Source organism: Leopardus geoffroyi, chromosome A1 (assembly GCF_018350155.1).
Source record: "Leopardus geoffroyi isolate Oge1 chromosome A1, O.geoffroyi_Oge1_pat1.0, whole genome shotgun sequence".
Taxonomy (NCBI): domain Eukaryota; kingdom Metazoa; phylum Chordata; class Mammalia; order Carnivora; family Felidae; genus Leopardus; species Leopardus geoffroyi.
In genome coordinates, this window is record NC_059326.1 from 67,289,952 (window position 1) to 67,302,938 (window position 12,987).

A 12,987-nucleotide genomic window follows, 5' to 3' on the forward strand; every position below is an offset into this window, starting at 1 on the left:
CCCCTCCCCCGTTCATGCTCTGTCTCTCTCTGTCCCAAAAATAAATAAACGTTGAAAAAAAAAAATTAAAAAAAAAAAAAAAAACAAACTACCTCTTGACTCTGTCTCTCTTTTTCACCACCACACAGTCTAGGCTGTCATCATTTTGTGCCCACAGAATTACAAGAACCTTCTCAAGAAAGCCTTGTTTCACTATTAGTGAAAGAGGATTTTGAAAACCCTGAGAGACTTGTTTTGGCCAGAATTTGAAGAGTTTACAACGTCACTATTTGGAATTTGTGATTTGAAGGAAGGAAGGAAGGAAGGATTAAACACTGTTGTGCTTTATTCAATAATCCCTAGGCAAGTTCCTGTAAAACATTTTGAACACACGAACACACACAAGACATATCAACACAGCTGTGCATTACAGGTATAGTTTTCATCGGACCAACTCTTGAAGAGGGGCATTCTGGGTGTGCTGGATTGGAAGGGAGAGGAAGCAGTTCCAGGTTTTTCCAGGTGATCTGGGGGGGACCCACTCCCCCACCCCAGCAGGGATCTTGGGGTTCTGTCTCTGGTATCCCCCAGGACCTAAGGCAAACTACAGAATGGAGTTCTCATCATCCACCATCTGCCAGGTAATTTTCAAATGAAACCCAGAGTACCCTGGGAGATGATGCCTCCACCAGGCAGATAAGAAAAGTGTCAAGCAGGGGTGCCTGGGTGGCTCAGTCGGTTAAGTGGCCGACTTCGGCTCAGGTCATGATCTCACAGTCCGTGAGTTCGAGCCCCATGTCGGGCTCTGTGCTGACAGCTCAGAGCCTGAAGCCTGTTTCAGATTCTGTGTCTCCCTCTCTCTGGCCCTCTCCCCCGTTCATGCTCTGTCTCTCTTTGTCTCAAAAATAAATAAATGTTAAAAAAAAAATTAAAAAAAAGAAAAGTGTCAAGCAGTCTGGCACTGTGGCATTTACAATTGAGTCAATAAGCATCTTGAAATATAAAAATTGTTACCTTTTGGGGCACCTGGGTGGCTCAGTCAGTTAAGTGTCTGACGTCAGCTCAGGTCATGATCTCGAGGTCCATGAGTTCAAGCCCCATGTCAGGCTCTGTGCTGACATCTGGGAGCCTGGAGCCTGCTTCAGATTCTGCATCTCCCTCTCTCTCTGTCCCTCCCCTGGTCGCACTCTCTCTCTCTCTCAAAAATAAATAAAGATTAAAAAAATTTTAAAAAAACTACTAAAAAATTGTTACCTTTTTATTTTTGAAGGAAAGTAAACCACACAAATGAAACCATAGCTTTCATTCAAAACGAATGACATATCTGAACGCCAACCAAATTATAGCTCTGATTAGTTTTTCTTATGAGTCCCTATTTCTGATCATTATTACAGCCTGTGATGCTGTTCAGTTGTTAATGAAACTAAAACATTTAAAAGTTAATTTTAAAATATGAAAGGGACCTATAAGTGATCCACGCTGTGAAGCCAATTGCTTTTTTTGTTTTTATGTGCATTTACAAAGAAAGAAAGAGAAGAAAGAAAAAGCAGTGTCCATGCTGGGTCTGACTCATGAACTTCCTTTTCTCTCTCCTCTTCCTTCCTCTTCTTCAAAATAAATAAACCATTAAACTGATAACCTGAAACACCCCCCTTCAACACCTCCTGATTCTCTTTAATAAGCGTTAGTCAGTGGTCTTTTGGTTGGGGAGAGGAGAGCAGAACCTGGTCTCAGCAACAGTAGGCACTTTCTGGAGAACGAGCACTTCACCTTGGCAATACTTGCTCCAGTGGCGTTGCTGACAGAGAACGGAGAAGAGGGGGCACATTTCAGGGGCTTTATGAACTAGCTGTGGATGAGTCAGTTCAATGGATCAGGCTTTCAATTTCCCCTTTCTACAAAATGAGAAGTATTAGAGAAAATGGAGTGAAAAGCCCTTTGTGGAGCTGCATCAGACCTATAAATATGGAGGACAAACTGATGGCTGTTGGGGAGGGGAATGCACAGAAGCCAAGAAGGGGAGGGGGAGCTACAGGCCTCGGGGTATGGAAAGGGTAAGTCACGGGGATGAAAGGCACCGCACAGGAATTATCACCGGTGAGACTGGTAGAGATGTGGGATGACCGATGGTAGCTGTGCTTGTGAGCTCAGCACAACACAGAGAGGTTGAATCACTATGTTGTATACACAGGAAACTGCTGTAACACTGTGTGCCAACTACACGCAGTTTTATTCTTTGTTGTTGTTTTTTTTTTTTTCAACGTTTATTTATTTTTGGGACAGAGAGAGACAGAGCATGAACGGGTGGGGGGGGGGGGACACAGAATCGGAAACAGGCTCCAGGTTCTGAGCCATCAGCCCAGAGCCTGACGCGGGGCTCGAACTCCCGGACCGCGAGATCGTGACCTGGCTGAAGTCGGACGCTCAACCGACTGCGCCACCCAGGCGCCCCTACACGCAGTTTTAAAAGAATTTTTAAATGACCATTAAAAAGACACATTTTTGCAGATGCAAAGTCTCATTGGTGTTTCCTTTTTTTTTTTTTTTTCCTAGTAATTTCTACCCCCAACATAAGGCTCAAATTCACGACCCTGAGATCAAGCCTGGCATCCTCTACCGACTGAGCCAGCCAGGTACCCTGCCAGCAGATCTTCTTATCTTCTCCATAAGAAGACTAAAATGCCCAAGGCTGGCTACCAGGCTAGGGAGGTGGCAGAACTGGGGTTGGAAAGTCAGCTATTTGATCCCAAAGTCTGCATTCTTAACATCTGTTCTACACTACCTCCATGTTCTCAGCCTTCATTCACTTCCTCAGGGTCATCGTCCTGTCGGTGTCCCTTCTCAGGGTCCCCACCCTGTCATACCTTTCTGCAGCCCACCCGAGCCTGCAGAACCGCTTGGCCCAGTAGCCGCTGTGGTGTCTTACTGGTGCATGGCGCCATCTCGTGGCCAGATGGGGCAACTGCGGGGATCAATGTTCCATCTATCAAGGATGCTTAGTCCTTTTATGTCTGGGTGACAGCAGAGCTCTCTAGCTGTCCCCCCCCCCCCCCCTTTTCTTTAAACAGAGTAACATCGATATGAATCTGATCAGATAATTTATGTCCCTGTGCTAACTGAAAAGACTTATACGCAGGAATAAGAAGTACACAAGCCAATAGAAATAGAAAAGTTGAGATACAAGGAGCAAAAATGTGGCTAGGGGCATTTTAAAATTATTATTATTATTATTATTATTTTAATGTTTATTTATCTTTGAGAGACAGAGACAGAGCATGAGCAGGGGAAGGGAAGAGAGAGAGGGAGACACAGAATCTGAAGCAGGATCCAGGCTCTAAGCTGTCAGAGCCTGATGTGGGGCTCAAACTCATGAACCCCAAGACCATGACCTGAGCTGAAGTCGGACACTCAGAACCGACTGAGCCACCCAGGCACCCCGGGAGCATTTTATTATTAACGTAATACCGATGCGTCTTTTCCTGACATGTTCAAGGACACACAAGTACAATCATGCACAAGGTAGTGCGATAGTGTTTTTCCCAAGAATATATAGCATTGTGAGAACAGACCTCCCTATGTACGTATATTCCCAATTTCAATAAACTTTCAAACATAAGACAGCAATTTCAAAACCCAGTTACATATCTGCTCACCCTTACTTGCACACCGAAGAGTGGTCCATGACTCTTCTGTGGAAGTCTGACTGAATTCCCTGCCCGGGGATGTGATTTCAGGAAAATCTGAAGGTGCTCTGTTCTCCCCAAGCCTCTGGTACATGACTGTGAACGCTGGGAATTTCTCTGATAGAGACCAAAGCCTGTCTGTCAAGCATTGTAACGTGCGTTTGCCGAATTATTTGGCAATTGGCACTTCTGCTGTAGAAGACAAGGAAACAGACAGGAGAAAACTCCTGTGTTAAGTATAGATAGTTTGTAAGAAAGCCACTCATGACAAGATAAACAGAACTAAGAAGATATAGTAAATATAGCTAGTAAGTCAACTGGCAGTCTGAAAGCCATGCTGAAGGTAGGTAGAATAAAAAGAATATAGAGCAGAACAATTAATATTCATCACAGACAGAAATATAGAAAGATCAAGTTTCCAGGCTTGCTGTAAGCTGTCATGTTTACATCAATCACACACTGGTGATGCCCAGTAGAGCTTCATTCTGGCCCCATACGTGTGCTGCCCAAGAAAGGGAGACAGAGTGCCGAGCGGTTCAGCAGGCCGGCTGGCGAGCTCCAGCTGTGGTCAGGTGTGCATGCCGGTGTCTCTGATCTAGCAGGTGGTGTAGGGGGTCCCTTGTATCTGCTGTCTGCCATGGGCCCCTTGCTCCAGCTGAAACACTGGTCCTCACATCTATGCTGCCAGGAGGCTGATGCAAGAGAAAGAGACAGAGAGAGAGAGACATCGAGGGAGAGACACCCTCTGTGGAGAACTTTGTGTGATCCAGGATTCAGGCAGTGTGGTCCATATATCCCCTTTATACTCTGTCCTAAGGCCTGTGCACCTTCGGCCTCTGAGTCTTTCTGTTTTACGGGTCCTGGGGTAGCTCGCCTCAGAGGTGCTCTTGGAGGCTAACATCACACTCAGGTAATTATACGACAAGTACAGGTAAGGGCTGAATAGTTGGGGCGCCAGAATTTCTATATAGGAGGGGCTAAAGGATAACAATGTGTTGGGAAAAGAGGCCAGGAGACTGTCCTGAAGCTGCGTTTACTTGGTAGATGCACTTTTTATTCAGAGTGATGGAGTTAAAGGGGGCGGGGGGGGGGCAGCTTTAAAACATCAGTCAGTGAGCTTAAAGACGTTTATCCTGGGACGGTTCAGTCGGTTAAGCCTCTGACTCTTGGTTTCAGCACAGTTCATGATCTCACAGTTGGGTGAATTTGAGCCCCTCGTCGGGCTCTGCACTGACAGCGTGGAGCCTGCTTGAGATCCTCTCTCTTCCTCTCCCTTCTTCTCCCTCTGCCCCTCCCCTGCTCTCTTTCTCTCTCTCAAAAATAAATCAATAAACTTAAAAACAATTATCCTGGGAAGGGCACACACAGACTTAAATCCACACTAACCTCCAGATGATAACAGGTCCCCTCCGGAGAGCAGAGAATGGCTTGGGTTAGGCAGAAGGAGGAGGGGAAAACCGCTAAGGAGAAAGGGAAGGGTAAAGAGAAAATGGCCATCATCGGGCTGGGAACTTGGCAAAGGCAAAAATCACAACCTAAATCACAACTTGGACTCAAGTGGGTCCTGCTACACATCTGGCAAGTTTTGGAAAAGAAAATCGTTCTGGGCTTCCCAGCTAGCAGTTTAGAAATGTACATTTTCTCCCAAGTTACTAAAAAATGTATTTTTCATGCCAAAGAGACATGGCCGTCACCTGTGGTGCCCCTGCCTCGTATCGCAGTCCCCGAGTTCCTGGGGCTGTGTCTGCCGGCTCACCTGAACTCTGCCGCGTGCCAGGGGCCAGCTGGTTCTGTCTGCAGAGGTCAAACAAATTTTCCTGCAAATGAGAGCTGACCCAGTGCTTCTCGGCCCTGTCGTCAGCCCCCAGGGGCACCAGAAAGCTGCTCGGCAGGGTTTGAAAGAGAAGACCCTCCCAGGAAGAAGTACAAAGCTCTCGCACATCCCTGGGGCAGGTCCACGCACAAACCAGGTACCTGCGCACAAGTAGCCTACACAGGTGGCGGCTGGTGTGTGACTTGCACGCTTATCAGACAAGAGGTTTGCCCAGGCCTCTCTGTGCTCATTGGACCCTAGTGGGGTCTCTGATCTACTGGCTGGATAGGGTGCAATTTGAAGACGGAGGATAAAGATGAGGCTGCTGGGATGACAGGACTGACCTGGGGCACGGTGGGGAGGGGAGACAGCAGGCGATTATTGGGTATCAGTTACGTGCCAGGTGCCGTGCTTGCTTTTCACGCACACTCATGAATTACACCCCGGGAGGGATTTTATCTGTCTTGTGCATCGTGCCCTGTACAAAGTAGGCACTCCGATGGACCGAGGAATCACCTCAACTGCCCTGAGAAGATGGTAGTTTTGTCCCCATTCTACAAAGCTTAAATAGGTTTTTAAAAAAAATTTTTAATATTTTTATTTATTTTTGATACGAAAAAGAGTGTGAGCAGGGAAGGGGCAGGGAGACAGGGAGACTCAGAATCCGAAGCAGGCTCCAGGCTCTGAGCTGTCAGCACAGAGCCCGACGCGGGTCTTGAACTCACTGACCGTGAGATCATGACCTGAGCTGAAGTTGGACGCTTAACCGACTGAGCCACCCAGGCGCCCTAAATAATTCCGATAACAAAATTAGTTCGTGTTGCCCAAAGTTGGGCGAGTGGGGATTAGTGATGTGGGGCAGAAGCCGCAAGAGCAGGACAGGTGGTGCCTGTGGGCCCGCTGGTGCTCAGTGGCGACAGGTCAACACAGAGCACGCTTCTGCTCATTTCCTAATTGTACATCCCACTTTTAATAGTAAGCTAAAAATATCCTCCAACAATGAAGCGTGGCACACTCTATGCTCCAGAAATCCCACCACGAGGTACACAGCCAGGAGAATCGAAAGCAGGGATCCAGCAGACGAACGTTCATGTTCCTAGCAACATTATCCACAGTGGCTAAAACACAGAAGCAGCCCAAGCGCGCATCGACGGGTGAATGGATAAGCAAAATGAGTTATGTCCACACAAGGAATATTATTCAGCCTTAAACAGGAAGGGGACTCGGACTCGCGCTACAGCATGGATGAACCTTGAGGACATTATGCTCGGCGAAATAAGCCAGTCACGCCAGGATGACTGTAGCGTATTTTCCCTTGTAGGAGGTGACGAGAGCAGTCAAATTCAAACCAGAAGGTAGAATGGCGGTTGCCAGGAGCTGGAAGGCAGGGCAGTTATTGTTTCATGGGTGCCGAGTTTCCATTCGGGAAGATTAATTAGTGATTTTGCCGATGGGAAAGTACTTAATGCCGCAGAACAGTACACTCAAAAATGGCTAGATGGGAAATTTTACGTAACCTATATTTTATTACAATTAAAAAAAATTTTTTAATGTTTATTTATTTGAGACAGAGACAGAGACAGAGACAGAGTGTGAGTGGGGGAGGGACAGAGAGAGAGGGAGACACAAAATCTGAAACAGGCTCCAGGCTCTGAGCTGTCAGCACAGAATCCAACTCGGGGCTCAAGCTCATGAACCACAAAATCATGACCTGAGGCAGAGTCAGACGCTTAACTGACTAAGCCACCCAGGCGCCCCTATTTATTTATTTTGAGAGACAGAGAGTGTGAATGAGAGGCAGAGGAGAGAGAGAGAGAGAGAGAGAGAGAGAGAGAGAATCCCAAGCAGTCTCCACACTGTCAGCACAGAGCCTGATGCAGGGCTTGATCCCACGACCATAAGACCATGATCTGAGCTGAAGTCGGACGCTTAACCGACTGAGCCATCCAGACGCCCCTACAAGTTTCTTTAAAAGTTAAAAATACATGAACTTGCCCAAGATCACACTGGCTAGTGGGAGTTCAGCCCAGCTCTGCCATTTCCACAGCCCCTGCGCCTTCCTTGCCACCACAGTGCCCTGCTCCTTTCTGTTACTACCTGGCATCGGTGCCATTACAGAAGCAGACATTGACCTGGTTGCACGTGTCATTTTCCCCTCTTTGCCCCAGCGACCCCAAGCCTCTTGCTCACAGTGCATTGCTGTACCTGGCTTGACAATGGGACCATCTCCGTCTGACATAGAATTCTATTTTTAAATTCCAGGTTGAGAGTTGATTCACTACAGAATAACCAAGAGAAGGCAGTTCCAACACCAGATGATCATATGGTTATGAAATCATCATCCAGAATCCTGTCTAGAATTTACTCAAATCCATATTAATTCAGAAAGAAGTGTGGGGAGAGGATGAGGTTTTTGACAAGGAGTCCAGAGATGAGGATTCATTTCTGGAAGAAGCTGTCAAGTGGTAGGAAATATTGAAGTGGCATAGGCATTTTCTTTGAAAGATCTTTAATCTTCCTAAAGAAGCCAGAAAGTTTCTCGGGGGAAGTTCGGGAGGTTTTCTGTGAGCCAGTAGGCTGACACAACGCATGCCATAACTCACACCATTTCTCCACTGGTGCGGGGAGGTGTAGATGCTGTATAGGATTCTGGAGTGGTCTCACCAGGCTTGGATACTACTGGGGTGACTTGGGGGGTGTCAGCCCGAAGTCAAGAAGGTCCAGTGATGTGTTAACCAATGACAATGAAGAAGGATAGAGGTCCAGAAGGTGCTAAAAAAAAAAAAATTACTACCAGGTCCATATAGACAAAGAGTGAGACACCTGGGCCAGGTAACTGATGTCCGCAAGGAACAGTTTGGAGCTAGACTTGTAGAAGGAAGTGCTGAAGTTAGTGAGTGTTAGAGCAGAGCGGTTCTCTGAACGGGGCCGCTGGGACAACCCTACGCAACCCGTTAGCCACTCGCGATCCTGAGCTGTGTTTTAGGTCCTGTCCTGAACGTGTGTTCTATTTCACAATGAAGAGAAGGAAAGGTGCGCTGTATGTGCACAAGGACTGGGGTTCGCTGTGCTTCGGGCTGTTTTAGGCACCATCCCTGCTGTGGCCCATCTTCGTCGTTGCAGTTCAGTTAGGAGCTGAAGGGGAGGCTGTTCCCGGTTTCATGTTCTGCCTCCTTTGAAGTTTCAGGGTGTTTGTGTTAACGCTGTGGTCTGGGGTGGGAAGCCTGACTCAGTGCCGCTCTGGCCCTTCCCCCCCCCCCCCCCAGGGATGTGCAGGGGGAGGGTCCCCACAGGATCTCCATACTGTGCATACAAGGACAGATTTGGGCGACATCGAACATCAAGAGAACCAGCACAGCTCATGCTTGTCTGGGCCTAACAAAGGCTCTTCCCCGACTTTATGACAACTCCTAATTTTGTTTATTTATTTACACGAGAAAGGCCTGAGTCTTTCTACCCTGGGTAAAAGCCAAATCAAGCAGTTTGATTCCACTATATATGGTAGCATCTGACCAATGTGAAAGTGGGAAGGACTTGGCTGTTTGGAAAACTCAGCTCCGATTTATAAATCTGGCTCTTTCTGAGTGTAATACTGTGCATCAGACTTATCGAATAAAGGGACAAATAATTCAATAACACTTTTCTGATGTAACCACCACAATCCCAGAGCAGGTTGCGTTGTTAATTTCTCCCAGCACTGCTTGCTTTAGCAGACCACCGTTCACCTTACCACCTAGCAAGAGTCCATTATACTTGCTTGAAAGCCACTTAAGAACGAACGAGGGTGGCCAAGTGAAAACACGTTTGGCAAGACGATACATTTTATAATTTCCTGCAATAAAACTAGAATCATCACTTGTGATTACATTAGTGTAATATCAGAGAGCTAGATATGGGACATCTACTTCCTGATTTTAGATAATTTTCAGTGACACAGAGCAAGAAAGACAGTTTTTGTTCATGATGAGTTTCACTAAGGGATACATAGGAACATGGACACATCTCTTTATCTCCTCGTATCTGCCCATTGTCAACATATCACTATTTCTCAATCAGGCTTCTTAAGAATATCTGATATCAGTGAAATCTTTTTTTTTCTTTAAAATTAAAAAAAAAATTATTTATTTTTTGAGAGACAGAGAGAGACAGAGCACAAGTTGGGGAGGGGCAGAGAGAGAGGGAGACACAGAATCTGAAGCAGACTCCGAGCTGTCAGCACAGAGCCTGATGCAGGGCTCAAACTCACAAACCGTGAGATCATGACCTGAACAGAAGTTGGACGCTTAACTGACTGAGCCACCCAGACGCCCCTGATAGCGGTGAAATCTTAAGCAAAGGGTTTAAGAGATTGATTTTTCCCTAAGTCCCAGTAGAGAATAATTTTTTCCAGGTATTTCAAGACCTAAGAATGAAAGTACATGTCTAGAGATCCACTTTCTTTCATTTGCATAGTTCCCTTTATCTTACTGCTGCCTAAAAACAGTAAAATTTCATTGCACTATGATGTTGTGAAGAATTGATAAACTTACTCTAAAATGTATGTAGGAAAACAAAAGTCCACCCGAATCAAAGTTTAGATAGTTTTGAGAGCTTTCTTGAAGAAATTAGGTGTGAAAGTGAGTTTTTTTTTTAAGTTTATCTATTTTGAGAAAGAGAGAGAGAGAGCGAGCATGTGCAAGTGGGGGAGGGAAAGAGAGAGAAGTGGAGAGAGAACCCCCAGCTGACAGTGCAGACCCTGATTTGGGGCTCAAACTCACAAACCACGAGATGATGACCTGAACTAAAGTCAGACACTTAACCAACCGAGCCACCCAGGCACCCCGTGAAATCAATCTTAAAAGGGGAAGGCAGGGATGTTTAGGCCAGTGAGGCAGCCTTGAGGGGGGGGTTGTGGAACTTGGGTTTCTTCGCCGTGAAGACCTGAGAGCTGGGGAGAGTCCTGGCTGATACAGGCCTGTTCCGCCCGGGGTTCCAGAGCGCAACACTGAGATGGGGGTGGGGTGGGGGGGGGTGGGATAGACCTGAAGGAAGTAAAGAGAATCAATCTGCACAGCACTCTGTTCCTCTCGGGGCAGAAGGACACCCACCCATAGTCACAGAATGTAGTCTCTGCTCGCGTCTAGGAAAACTGACTACTTTGTCACTGAGGCGATGGAGGCCTTCACACACGCAGTTCTCAATTTGCATTGTTGTTTTGTTTTGTTTTGTTTTTAAATATTTTAACTAACCGCTACATCCAATGTGGGGCTCGGATTTATAATCCTGAGATCAAGAATCGCATGGCTGAGCCAGCCAGGCGCCCCTCCATATGCACTGTTAATGTTTCTATGATTTCCTATTTCTTCTCCCCCAGCATTTTAGTTTGGAAATTTTCAAGCCAGAGAAGTTGAAATTATGACACAAACAACCTTCAGGCCGGACACCTTCATCCGTATTCACCAAACACTGACATCTTGCTTTATATACTTGATTTGCTTTATGTGCTTATTTTTCAGAACCATTGGAAAGTAAGCTGCTGACGCCTCAACCTTATTCCTAAATACTTCTTTTTTTTTAAATGTTTATTTATTTATTTTGAGAGAGAGAGAGAGTGTGTGTGTGAGTGGGTGGGGGGGGGGGAGCAGAGAGGGAGAGAGAGAATCCCAAGCAGGCTCCTCGCCGTCAGCGCAGAGCCCGATGTGGGACTCCATCCCACGAACTAGTGAGAACATGACCTGAGCTGAAACCAAAAGTCGACCGAGCCACACAGGTGCCCCCTAAGTATGTCTGTCCACCTAAGAACAAGGACATTTTCTTACATTACCACAGTGGCACTCTCACACCTGAGGAACATATCATTGCTACACTAATGGTGTCTATATAGCCAATCTATAGATTTTCTGGATTATTCCAATGATGTGTCATGTGCAGCCTTAAAAAAAAAGTCAGTCCAGTTCAGGATCTAGTCAAGGATTTACACTGCTTTAGTTTTCAGGTCTCTTAAGCCTGCTTTCACTTAAGCAGAACTTCTGCCTGGGCCTCACACAGAGGTATGTGATGTTTGATCTGCTCTAATTTAAAGCAATTTTATGTCTTTAGAAACTGAAGCAATAGGTTTCATCTGAAGATTGAAAAATGTAAGGTATTAGCTTGTGTGTTTCATATCAAAGACTTTTTAAAAATATCTATGTATTTCTTTTGTGGAAGAGACAGAGAGCACATGCAAGTAGGGGAGGGGCAGAGAGGGAGGGAGAGAGAGAATCCCAAGCAGGCTCCACCTTGTCAGAGCAAAGCCCATTGTGGGCCCGGAACCCACGAACTGTGAGACCATTACCTGAGCTGAAGTCAGACACTTAACTGACTGAGACACCCATGGGCCTCTCGTATCAAAGACTTTTTTATAATATATGATTTACAGGGGCGCCTGGGTGGCGCAGTCGGTTAAGCGTCCGACTTCAGCCAGGTCACGATCTCGCGGTCTGTGAGTTCGAGCCCCGCGTCGGGCTCTGGGCTGATGGCTCAGAGCCTGGAGCCTGTTTCCGATTCTGTGTCTCCCTCTCTCTCTGCCCCTCCCCCGTTCATGCTCTGTCTCTCTCTGTCCCAAAAATAAATAAACGTTGAAAAAAATAATAATATATGATTTACCATTCTTTAACAGAACTGATGTGCTCAAAGATGCTTTGTTGAAGGTAGCTTTTTAAAAATGTTCCTTCTGGGAAAAAAATATGATGTCTGGCTTTAATAAAATTTCTATCAAAACCACCATGTCCTGGGGCACCTAAGTGGCTCAGTTGGTTGAGTGCCCGACTCTTAATTTCGGCTCGGGTCATGATGCCAGTTTGTGGGATCAAGCCCCACATTGGGCTCCAGGATGAGTGTGGAGCCTGTTTAAGATTCTCTCTTTCTCCCTCTGCCCTTCTCCCCTGCTTACACTCTCTCTCAAAAAAAAAAAAAAATCATAAAAAACCATGTCCTTATTGTCTTCTAAAAATGATATTCATATACAAAATCTTTCTGATAAAACTAACAATAAAAATTATTTACTATTAAAAAAAGCAGAAAGAGAGGACTTTCCTACCAGATATTAGGATATATGTAGACATGGAAGTAATAAATATGGGATAGTTTCTATTACCAGTAGAAGAATACACAAATGGACCAGTAAATTGGAATAGAGACATAGGACCATGTGCTTACACGAGAACTTAATACGGAATGAAAGTCACAATGATAATGAGAAAAGCTTGGATTGTTTAGCAGGTGGAGGAGGGGATGGGCTCGTTACATGGAAACAAATAAAACCAGATCCTTACCTTGAATCACGAAATGACAGACTCCAGATACACTTCACCTGTGGGTGAAAGGCGCATTTCCATAGTTACGTATTTGAAATGCATATAGCCAGATGTGCTTTGGAATTCAAACCTTTTCAGATTTAAAAGGGCAAGATGGTATATATACCATACATATTACATAATACCCCCAACGGGATCTCAGGTAGCATCCCACAGTCAGACACTTCAGTATTTCTGT

At 45.8% G+C, this 12,987-nt stretch overlaps 1 long non-coding RNA gene across 1 annotated transcript in view; it reads right to left on the reverse strand.

Annotated features, from left to right (window-relative positions):
• Positions 1 to 12,676: 12,676 nt before the first annotated feature.
• LOC123599330 overlaps positions 12,677 to 12,987 on the reverse strand; it is a 43,387-nt gene continuing 43,076 nt past the window's right edge. Inside the window, exon 5 of the long non-coding RNA XR_006713101.1 lies at positions 12,677 to 12,805. This is a non-coding gene — a long non-coding RNA (uncharacterized LOC123599330). The remainder of the gene's footprint in view (positions 12,806 to 12,987) is intronic.